Below are 12,212 nucleotides of genomic sequence, written 5' to 3'. Positions count from 1 at the left end.
ACAGAATTGCAAGTTCCATGGACTTCCAATGGAAGATCCTCATCAGTTCTTAGCTGAATTCTTGCAAATCTGTGACACAGTCAAGACTAATGGGGTTAACCCTGAGGTCTATAGACTGATGCTATTCCCTTTTGCTGTGAGAGACAGAGCTAGAATATGGTTGGACTCCCAACCTAAAGAAAGCCTGGACTCTTGGGAAAAGCTAGTCAATGCCTTCTTGGCAAAGTTCTTTCCACCACAAAGATGGAGTAAGCTTAGAGTGGAAGTCCAAACCTTCATACAGAAGGATGGAGAATCCCTCTATGAAGCTTGGGAAAGATACAAACAATTAATCAGAAGATGTCCTTCAGACATGCTTTCTGAATGGAGCATCATAGGTATTTTCTATGATGGTCTCTCTGAACTATCCAAGATGTCTTTAGATAGCTCTGCTGGAGGATCTCTTCATCTGAAGAAGACGCCTGCAGAAGCTCAAGAATTGATTGAAATGGTTGCAAATAACCAATTCATGTACACTTCTGAAAGAAATCCTGTGAACAATGGGACTAGCCAGAAGAAAGGAGTTCTTGAAATTGACACTCTGAATGCCATTTTGGCTCAGAATAAAATATTGACTCAACAAGTCAATCTGATTTCTCAAAGTCTGTCTGGAATGCAAAATGCACCAAACAGTACTAAGGATGCTTCATCTGAGGAAGAAGCCTATGATCCTGAGAACCCTTCAATGGAAGAGGTGAATTACCTAGGAGAACCCTATGGAAACACCTACAATTCTTCATGGAGAAATCACCCCAATTTCTCATGGAAGAATCAAGAGAGACCTCAACAAGGTTTCAATAATAATGGTGGAAGAAACAGGTTTAACAATGGCAAGCCTTTTCCATCATCTTCTCAGCAACAGACAGAGAGCTCTAAGCAGAATACCTCTGACTTAGCAACCATGGTCTCTGATCTAATCAAAACCACTCAAAGTTTCATGACTGAAACTAGATCCTCCATTAGGAATTTGGAAGGACAAGTGGGTCAGCTGAGCAAGAAAATTACTGAACTTCCCCCAAGCACTCTCCCAAGTAACACTGAAGAAAATCCAAAAGGAGAGTGCAAAGCCATAAATATGGCCGAATTCTGGGAGGAAGAAGAGGCAGTGAACGCCACTGAGGAAGGCCTCACTGGACGTCCACTGGTCTCCAATGAGTTCCCCAATGAGGAACCTTGGGAATCTGAGGCTCAAACTGAGACCATAGAGATTCCCTTGGACTTACTACTGCCTTTCATGAGCTCTGATGAGTATTCTTCCTCTGAAGAGGATGAGTATGTCATTGAAGAGCAAGTTGCTAAATACCTTGGAGCAATCATGAAGCTAAATGACAGGTTATTTGGAAATGAGACTTGGGAGGATGAACCCCCTTTGCTCACCAAAGAACTGGATAACTTGTCTAGGCAGCAATTGCCTCAAAAGAGGCAGGATCCTGGGAAGTTTTCTATACCTTGTACCATAGGCACCATGACCTTCAAGAGGGCCTTGTGTGACTTGGGGTCAAGTGTAAACCTCATGCCCCTCTCTGTAATGGAGAAATTAGGGATCTTTGAGGTGCAAGCTGCAAAAATCTCACTAGAGATGGCAGACAACTCAAGAAAACAAGCCTATGGACTTGTAGAGGATGTTCTGGTTAAGGTTGAAGACCATTACATTCCTACTGATTTCATAGTCCTAGAGACTGGGAAGTGCATGGATGAATCCATCATCCTTGGCAGACCCTTCCTAGCCACAGCAAAGGCTGTGATTGATGTTGATAGAGGAGAGTTGATCATTCAAGTGAATGAAGAATCCTTGGTGTTTAAGGCCCAAGGATATCCCTCTGTCATCATGGAGAAGAAGCATGAAGAGCTTCTCTCAAAACAGAGCCAAACAGAGCCCCCACAGTCAGACTCTAAGTTTGGTGTTGGGAGGCCACAATCAAACTCTAAGTTTGGTGTTGGGAAGTTCCAACACGGTTCTGAGCATCTCTGAGGCTCCATGAGAGTCCTCTGTCAAGCTAATGACAGTAAAGAAGCGCTTGTTGGGAGGCAACCCAATGTTTTATAATTAATTATTTTCTTTTGTTATTTTATCTTTTTTGTAGGTTGATGATCATAAGAAGTCACAAAAATAATGAAAAAAGCAAAAACAAAATGAAAAACAGGAAGAAAAACAGCACACCCTGGAGAAGAAGAAACTGGCGTTCAAACGCCAGTAATACTAGCTGTTGGGCGTTTAACGCCCAGTCTGGCACCATTCTGGGCGTTTAACGCCAGAAAGGGGCACCAGACTGGCGTTAAACGCCAGTAAAGGGCAACAACCTGGCGTTAAACGCCAGGAATGGGCACCAGCCCGGCGTTTAACGCCAGAAAAGGCTCAAAACGTGGATTTTGATGCCATTTGGTGCAAGGATGCCTTTTCCTTGACACTACAGGATCTGTGGACCCCACAGGACCCTACCATCACTCTCTCTCTTCTTCCCCCATTCACCAATCACCTCAACACCTCTTCCCCAAAAACCCCTCACCTATCAAATCCCATCTTTCTCTTCACCACTCACATCCATCCTTCATAAAACCCCACCAACCTCACCCTTCAAATTCAAACCACTTTCCCTCCCAAACCCACCCTCAAATGGCCGAACCCTCATCCCCCTCTTTCCTATATAAACCCCTCTTTACCCCTTCATTTTCCCACTACCTAAACACCACTTCTCACCCTCCTTGGCCGAATCCACCACCATCTCCCTCTTCCTCATTTCTTCTTCTTCTACTCCCTTCTTTCTTCTTTTGCTCGAGGACGAGCAAACATTTTAAGTTTGGTGTGGTGAAAGCGTTACTTTTTCGTTTTTCCATAACCATTTATGGCATCCAAGGCCGGAGAAACCTCTAGAAAGAGGAAAGGGAAGGCAAAGGCTTCCACCTCCGAGTCATGGGAGATGGATAGATTCCTCTCAAGGGTGCATCAAGACCACTTCTATGAAGTTGTGGCCTTGAAGAAGGTGATCCCCGAAGTCCCCTTTTCACTCAAAAAGGGTGAATATCCGGAGATCCACCATGAGATCCGAAGAAGAGGTTGGGAAGTACTTACCAACCCCATTCAACAAGTCGGAATCTTGATGGTTCAAGAGTTCTATGCCAATGCATGGATCACCAAGAACCATGACCAAAGTGTGAACCCGGATCCAAAGAATTATCTTACTATGGTTCGGGGGAAATACTTGGATTTTAGTCCGGAAAGTGTGAGGGTGGCGTTCAACTTGCCTATGATGCAAGGAGATGAGCACCCTTACACTAGAAGGGTCAACTTTGATCAAAGGTTGGACCAAGTCCTCACAACCATATGTGAAGAGGGCGCACAATGGAAGCAAGATTCAAGAGGAAAGCCGGTTCAATTGAGAAGGCATGACGTCAAACCCGTGGCTAGAGGATGGTTAGAGTTCATACAACGCTCAATCATTCCCACTAGCAACCGGTCCGAAGTTACCATAGACCGGGCTATCATGATCCATAGCATCATGATTGGAGAAGAAATAGAGGTTCATGAGGTTATAGCCCAAGAACTCTATAGGGTGGCGGACAAGACCTCTACCTTGGCAAGGTTAGCCTTTCCTCACCTCATTTGTCACCTCTGTTATTCAGTGGGAGTTGACATAGAGGGAGACATCACCATTGATGAGGACAAGCCCATCACTACGAAAAGGATGGAGTACACAAGAGATCCCACTCATCATGAGATCCCTGAGATTCCTCAAGGGATGAATTTTCCTCCACAAGACTATTGGGGGCAACTAAACACCTCCCTAGGAGAGTTGAGTTCCAATATGGGACAACTAAGGGTGGAGCACCAAGAACACTCCATTCTCCTCCATGAAATTAGAGAAGAACAAAGAATCATGAGAGAGGAGCAACAAAGGCAAGGAAGAGACATTGAGGAGCTCAAGCACTCCATAGGACCTTCAAAAGCAAGGAAGAGCCGCCATCACTGAGGTGGACCCATTCCTTGATTTCCTTGTTCTTTATTCCTTTGTTTTTCGAATTTTAGTGCTTTATGTTATCCATGCTTGTGTCTTATGATCATTAGTGTCTTAGTGTCTATGCCTTAAAGTTATGAATGTCCTATGAATCCATCACCTTTCTTGAATAAAAACGTGCTTAATTGAAAAAGGGAGAATTGCATGAATTTTGAATTTTATAATAGTTTAATTATTTTGATGTGGTGGCAATATTTTTGTTCTCTGAATGTATGCTTAAACAGTGCATATGTATTTTGAATTTGTGGTTCATGAATGTTGGCTCTTGAAAGAATGATGAAAAAGGAGACATGTTATTGAGGATCTGAAAAATCAATAAAATGATTCTTGAAGCAAGAAAAAGCATTGCTATTCAAAAAGAAAAAAAAAAAGAAAACGAAAAAAATAATAATAAGAGTTGTGATCCAAGGCAAATAAGAGTGTGCTTAAGAACCCTGGACACCTCTAATTGGGGACTTTAGCAAAGCTAAGTCACAATCTGAAAAGGTTCACCCAATTATGTGTCTGTGGCATGTATGTATCCGGTGGTAATACTGGAAAGACAGAGTGCTTTGGGCCACAGCCAAGACTCAATAAATAGCTATGTTCAAGAATCATCATACTTTACTAGGAGAATCATTAACACTATCTGGATTCTAAGTTCCTAAAGAAGCCAACCATTCTGAATTTCAAGGGATAGATTGAGATGCCAAAACTGTTCAGAGGCAAAAAGTTAAAAGCCCCGCTCATCTAATTAATACTGATCTTCACAGATGTTTTTGGAATTCATTGCATATTCTCTTCCTTTTATCTTATTTGATTTTCAGTTGCTTGGGGACAAGCAACAATTTAAGTTTGGTGTTGTGATGAGCGGATGATTTGTATACTTTTTGGCATTGTTTTTAGTATGTTTTTGATATGATCTAGTTAGTTTTTAGTATATTTTTATTAGTTTTTAGTTAAAATTCACTTTTCTGGACTTTACTATGAGTTTGTGTATTTTTCTGTGATTTCAGGTATTTTCTGGCTGAAATTGAGGGACCTGAGCAAAAATCTGATCCAGAGACCAAAAAGGACTGCAGATGCTGTTGGATTCTGACCTCCCTGCACTCGAAGCGGATTTTCTGGAGCTACAGAAGCCCAATTGGCGCGCTCTCAACGGCGTTGGAAAGTAGACATCCTGGGCTTTCCAGCAATATATGATAGTCCATACTTTGCCCAAGATTTGATGGCCCAAACCGGCGTTCAAAGTCACCTCAAGAAATCCCAGCGTTAAACGCTGGAACTGGCACCCAAATGGGAGTTAAACGCCCAAACTGGCACCAAGGCTGGCGTTTAACTCCAAGAAGAGTCTCTACACGAAATTTGCTTCATTGCTCAGCCCAAGCACACACCAAGTGGGCCCGGAAGAGGATTTTTATGTCATTTACTCATTTCTGTACACCTTAGGCTACTAGTTTCTTATAAGTAGGACCTTTTACTATTGTATTAGAAATCTTTGGATTGTTTTTGATCCTTTGATCATCTTTGGATTGTTTTTGATCCTTTGATCATCTTTGGACATCTAGTTCTTAGATCATTTGGGAGGCTGGCCATTCGGCCATGCCTAGACCTTGTTCTTATGTATTTTCAACGGTGGAGTTTCTACACACCATAGATTAAGGTGTGGAGCTCTGCTGTACCTCGAGTATTAATGCAATTACTATTGTTCTTCCATTCAATTCCGCTTGTTCTTTATCCAAGATATCACTTGTTCTTCAACATGATGAAGGTGATGATTGACACTCATCATCATTCTCACCTATGAACAAGGTGACTGACAACCATTCTTGTTCTACAAGCATTCGAGGCTTAGTGAATATCTCTTGGATTTCTGATTGCATGATGCATGGTTGATCGCCTGACAACCGAGTGCTCGCCTGACAAACGAGCCAGCCATTCCGTGAGATCAGAGTCTTCGTGGTATAGGCAAGAACTGATGGCAGCATTCAAGAGAATCCGGAAGGTCTAACCTTGTCTGTGGTATTCTGAGTAGGATTCAATGATTGAATGACTGTGACGTGCTTCAAACCTGTAACCTACTGGGCGTTAGTGACAGACGCAAAAGAGTTATTCTATTCCGATAGGGGAGGGAACCAAACCGGTGATTGGCAGCACTGTGACAGAGTGTGTGCATTAGCTTTCACTGCGCGGATGGGAGGTAGCTGCTGACAACAGTGAAACCTTACACGAGCTTGCCATGGAAAGGAGTAAGAAAGGATTGGATGAAGACAGTGGGAAAGCAGAGAGACGGAAGGGAAGGCATCTTCATACACTTGTCTGAAGCTCTTACACCAATGATATACATAAGTATCACTATCCTTATCTTCTATGTTATTTTCGTTCATCATTATATATATTTGAGTTTGCCTGACTAAGATTTACAAGATGACCATAGCTTGCTTCAATGCTAACAATCTCCGTGGGATCGACCCTTACTCACGTAAGGTTTATTACTTGGACGACCCAGTGCACTTGCTGGTTAGTTGTGCGAAGTTGTGTAATGCCACGGTATTGAGCCACCAAGTTCTTGGAGCCATTACCGGGGATTATTTGAGTTGTGAAAAAGTATTGTTCACAATTTCGCGCACCACTTGCGCTGATACTGATTGATGCGGTCGCGTCAGTCACGCGGTCGCGTGATCCGTTTTATGCTACTGGCGCGAAGGCAACCTCGCGCTCGCACAATTCTCTGTTCAAAATCATTAATTGCCAAATATTGGGTGACGCGATCGCATGGGGCATGCGATCGCGTGAGTGGGCTTTAGAAGAATGTGACGCGGTCGCGTGGGTCACGCGGCCGCGTGGGTCACGCGGCCGCGTGGGTAGAATTATGCGTTCAGCACCAATCCAGCACTACTCTAGCACAATAATTGGTTGTGCATCCTTTTACGTCGAAATCCAGGGCACGCGGTCGCGTGGGAGGCCATTATTCCCATATGATGCAGACGCGTCAGCGACGCGGTTGCGTGGGACAATTTGTGCCACTGGCACACCTCCAGCCACGCTCCAGCGTGACTCTCTGTTCGTTTTTATTTTCTCCCATCTCCTTGCGACGCGGACGCGTCGCTGATGCGGTCGCGTCGCGTGGCATTTTTTTTATGCATAATAAGATGCAAATGCAGATGCCATGAATGTTATGCAAAATTCCAGGTTCAATCAAAACTCAAGAACAAACAAAATAGACAAAAGTGAAAACTGAAAAAGGGACGATCATACCATGGTGGGTTGTCTCCCACCTAGCACTTTTAGTTAAAGTCCTTAAGTTGGACATTGGATAAGCTTCCTGCTATGGTGGCTTATGCTTGAATTCGTCCAGAAATCTCCACTAGTGTTTGGAATGCCAGCATCCTCCGGGGTCCCAAATAAAGTACGTAAAGCCCTTGTGTGAGTTCAAACAGGCTTGTAGGCTCCCGGAGTATTGAATGTCAGAATAGACTCCAGGATCCCAAACTTTTCTTCTACACCAATCTTTGTCTTGATCTACATTGGTCTAGTCGGGTGATGAGTAATCCGAATTCTCATTGCAGTGACCAAACGGCTTCTGAGATCCTTTAAATTGAGCTTGACACCAATTCTTGCACCTCAAGTTGAAGTGCGAACCCTTATTGAATCTTGCATACCAGCGCTGAGTGCGAGTCATATCCCCTTTCCTCTTAAAACCGCAGAAAGCTCTAAGCTGGCCATCTGTTTCAAGTAAACCATATTCAAGTGGAAAAGTAAAGATAAAAGGCAAAGGTGTTACCCACTTGTAGTTTGTGTTGGGTGGTAATGGCCTTGGGATAGGTGTTTCCAGTGGTTCTGTAAGTTCTACTCCCTTATAATCTTCTGTGAATTCTTCCACTTCAACCATATCTTGATCAGTGTCTTCAATTTCTCCCTCATCATCGCTCAAGTCATTTATTGGAGGTTGAGAAAAATTTACCTTAGCATCATCTTCATATTCACTCGGGGAAGATTCTTTTATCTCAAAGAATTCACTTGCGGATGCAAGTTCATTACTAAGAGAACTTGACTGGTGACTATCATCATCAAAGAAACATGCGTCTTGAGTTACTCTGTCCAGTTCTTCATAAGATATCAGCATTGGAGGTTGTGCAACATCCTCTTTAGCGTCAGTTGTAACATCCTTGACGGAATTCTCCACAACTCTGGATTTAGGTGGCGGTTCGGCATCTCCTAAATCTTCAACCAACTCTTCTTCTTCTGCAATGACAACTTCCTCTACATTGGATTCTCTACATAAAGCCATGGGAGTCTGTTGAGGGCTGAACGTCTAGAATATAATTGATTTATTACTTTCTCCAGTTGATGAAGGGTTGCAGTAAGTTGTTTTATTGATTCTTCAAGGCGAACCTGTGATTCTGGCTTTGATGGATATGGGTATGGTGTATGGGGGAGTGGTGGTTCTTGGGAGTAATTGGATTGGTGTTGGGGTGGATAAGGATCGTATGGTGACGAATGGTGAAAAGAAGCTTGTGAGTGTGGTGGTTCGAGGTTATATTGAGAGGATGGTTTATAGGCACGGGGTGGGGCTTGTTGGTAGTTACAAGGTTGTCCACCATATCTTTTAGTTGGATATGCTTTGTAGAATGGACGTTGTCCATGATATCTTGGAGGGTGTTGTTGCCTAAAGGGTTGATTAGATCCTCTTGACTCCATCCATCATTGATTGGTCTGACCTTGATGCATATTCCTGCTGTGGTTTCTATTTCCTTCAACAAAGTTAGTACTAAACTCAAAGCGAGAGGGGTGAGAATTCATAGTAGTTATCAGTAATAAGGGGGAAAAAGGAGAAACAAATAAACAAGTAAAAGAAAAATATTTTTTTTTTGAAAAATATTTACAATAACCAATAGTAAGGCACACGTTTGCAATTCCCCGGCAACAACGCCATTTTGACGTTAGGATTTTTGCTAGTAAAAAAATTTTATAAAAATAGTCGCATTGTAAATATAGTTTCTAAACCAACAAAAATCCTTTCGTGCAAATGTTTTGGTTGTCACAAGTAACAAACCCCTAAATAAATTGATAATCGAGTATTTAAACCTCGGGTCGTCTTCTCAAGGAATTGCTGGGAGGTATGTTCTTATTATTGGTTATGAGTTTGTAAATTGGGGGTTTTAAGAATGAGGAATGAATATGGCAAATAATTTAAATGGCAGTTAAAATAAATAAAAACTGTAAAGTAAACTTTTGGCAAGGTATGAGAAATTAGAAGTCCAGACTTAGTTATTCTTATCAATAATAATGAAAGTTGAATCTTAATTCCACTTAGTTAACCTTTGCTAAAGCAAAGAAAAGTCAAGGGACTAATTAATTTGACCTTCGAATCCTATTTATTTCCTGAGAAAAGGTTGGGATTATTGAAGTTCAGTTCAATTAGCAAAGATAACAGTTATCAATTATGTTGAGCTAAGATAACTCCTGAGTTACTGATTTCTTAACCAAGACCAAAAAGGGAAAGTAAATTAATTCTACTGGAATGAAAATATCTTCAGATTGAAAATAATCAATGGCATAAATAAAAGAAGGCAATATTAAACTGAAATACCTTAAATAACATTAAATAAGAAAATCATCATGAGTGTGGCATAAGCCAAATAGGCAACATAACTAATATAAGCATTAAAGTATCTGAGAATAAGAGATAAATATAAAGTAAAAGAACATTGAACCTGAGATCGAGAGTCACTCCTAAAACTAAGAGAAGTCCTAACTCCTAATTTCTAAAAATCCTACCTAAATCCTAAGAGAGAGGAGAGAACCTCTCTATCTAAAAACTACATCTAAAACATGAAAAGTAAATTATGAGAGCATGATTATGAATGGATGCATTCCCTCACTTTATAGCCTCTAATCTGTGTGATCTGGGCTAAAAACTGGGTCAAAAACAGCCCAGAAATCACTCCCAGCGCTTTCTGGTCCGTACAGGTCGCGGAAGAGTGACGCGGAGGCGTCGTCCACGCGTTAGCGTGGGTTGTGTTCCTGCCAGGTCACGCGGCCGCGTGATCCACGCGTTCGCGTCGCCTGGCATCGAGGCAGCTATGGCAAATTACATATCGTTGCAAAGCCCCGGACTTTAGCTTTCCAACGCAACTAGAACCATCTCATTTGGACCTCTGTAGCTCAAGTTATGGTCGTTTGAGTGCGAAGAGGTCAGGCTGGACAACTTAGCAATTTCTTCAACTTCTTGTATTCCTTCCACTTTTGCATGCTTCCTTTCCTCCTCTGAGCCATTCATGCCCTGTAATCCCTGAAATCACTTAACACACATATCACGGCATCTAATGGTAATAAAAGAGGATTAATATTAACAAATATAAGACCAAAGATGCATGTTTTCAATCATAGCACAAAATCCGGAAGGAAAACGTAAACTCATGCAAATAGTATGAATAAGTGGGTGAAAAGCTGATAAAAACTACTCAATTGAGCACAAGATAAACCATAAAATAGTGGTTTATCACTCCTCAATTTATCTTCAATTAATCAATCACCAATTCTTTGGTCAACCGATTAATTGAAGAGGTTTAGCACAAATCTAATTTAGTTTCAAACAAAATTCAAAAGTAGTTTCGAGGTTGAAATATATGTCACGTATTCAAACTAGTTCTAAAAAATTGAAAATTATAAGAAAAGCAACGTTGCACACTTTTTAAACCACTACTCCTAGTCAATATTAAAAAGTCATGAGAAAGAATTTTGAAGCTGTAATTCCGATATTAAATTTTTCAAAGTAATAAACAGAATTCAAAATAGAGTCAGCATATTTTCCAATACTACTAATTCTTTAAAGAATGAAGAACAAAAACTCAATCTTGAAATGGAACAATGCAATACTTTAAAATAGAATAAAAATTAGCTTAATAATATATAAAAACATAAACAGAACTTCTAATCTCTTTAACAGAGGAATTAGTGACTCATGGAGAAAGAAAAAAAAACAAAGGTGAAAGAAAATGCGGCTAGGTTCGGATCCCCTTCCTATGAACAATGTCACTTATTTATATCCTAGGTTTACTTAATAATTCAAATTCAAACTACTTTTAAGAAGAATAAGATAATTAATAACATTAATTCAAATTACAATTAAAACTAATTCAAATCAAATTACATTCTAACAGAATTTTCCATGACCTTGATTGAGATTGCACCTTCCAGGAGAGTGTGCTTTGCTTGGTGTTACACTTGGGCCTTGGCGTGGCATACCAATCTTGATTTGGGCTTGGGACATTGTATGCCTGGGTTTGGCATGGCACACCAAGTTGGTGCGCCTCCCAGGTTGATGGTGTGACACGCCTTGGAGTGGTGTTACACGCCACTCAATCTTCAGGGGCGTTACACGCCTTTATAAGGCGTTACATGCCAGCTTAAAGCGTCTTCAAAGGCGTGGCACACTGGGTTCAGAAATAACACGCCACCTTGGTGAGCCTCCTAGGGTCGAAGGTGTTACACACCCTTGTTGGAAGTGGCACGCCAACTCTATCTCTCTTGGCGGCGTTACACGCCAATTAGCAGTGTTACAAACCACCTCCCTTTCTGGTCGAAGGCATTGCACCCCACTTGGATGGCGTTGCACGCCAGCTTAATCCTAGTTGGAGGGTGTTGCACGCCCATAGTGGTGGCGTTACATGCCACTTGGTCTTGGCTTGGGGGCGTTGCACGCCCTGTTGTGGCGTTACACATCACTCTTCTTTGCTTGCCCTTGAATGTGCTTCTTTTGCTCTTTGATTTTCTTCTTACTTGCATTTTTTTGAAAGCACATAGAAAACATATTAGTAGCAAAGAGTATCTCAAATCAAATGATTTAAATGGAAGAAACTATAACTAAATCTATGAAAATATGAAAATAATGTAAGAAAAACTACTAAATATGTGAATGCATCAAAGCCACCGGCCGGGGATGTAGAAGCACCAAAAGGTGAGAAGACAGACAAGGACAATAAAGAAAAAGATGTTCCAAATTTTTTCACTTTTGGCAAGAACACTATGGAAGGAACGGAAGTTACAGAGAAGGCAGATACTGCGACTAATATGTTGCATGGCAAGATTATTGGGATGCATGCAATTCAAAATCAAGCATTAAGTGATAATAAAAGCGATGAAGGAGAACAGAACCAAGTTACACGAAGGAAAGGA

At 41.4% G+C, this 12,212-nt stretch overlaps 1 non-coding gene across 1 annotated transcript; it reads right to left on the bottom strand.

Annotated features, from left to right (window-relative positions):
* Nucleotides 1-250: 250 nt before the first annotated feature.
* Nucleotides 251-358, bottom strand: LOC130958437 (small nucleolar RNA R71). The gene has a single exon (XR_009077559.1). It is a non-coding gene; the product is annotated as a small nucleolar RNA R71 (small nucleolar RNA).
* Nucleotides 359-12,212: the final 11,854 nt, after the last annotated feature.

The sequence above is a fragment of the Arachis stenosperma genome, chromosome 10 (genome assembly GCF_014773155.1).
Source record: "Arachis stenosperma cultivar V10309 chromosome 10, arast.V10309.gnm1.PFL2, whole genome shotgun sequence".
NCBI classification, from domain to species: domain Eukaryota; kingdom Viridiplantae; phylum Streptophyta; class Magnoliopsida; order Fabales; family Fabaceae; genus Arachis; species Arachis stenosperma.
Note: the sequence above shows the minus strand (reverse complement) of the source record. Positions and strands in the feature narration are given on the sequence as shown.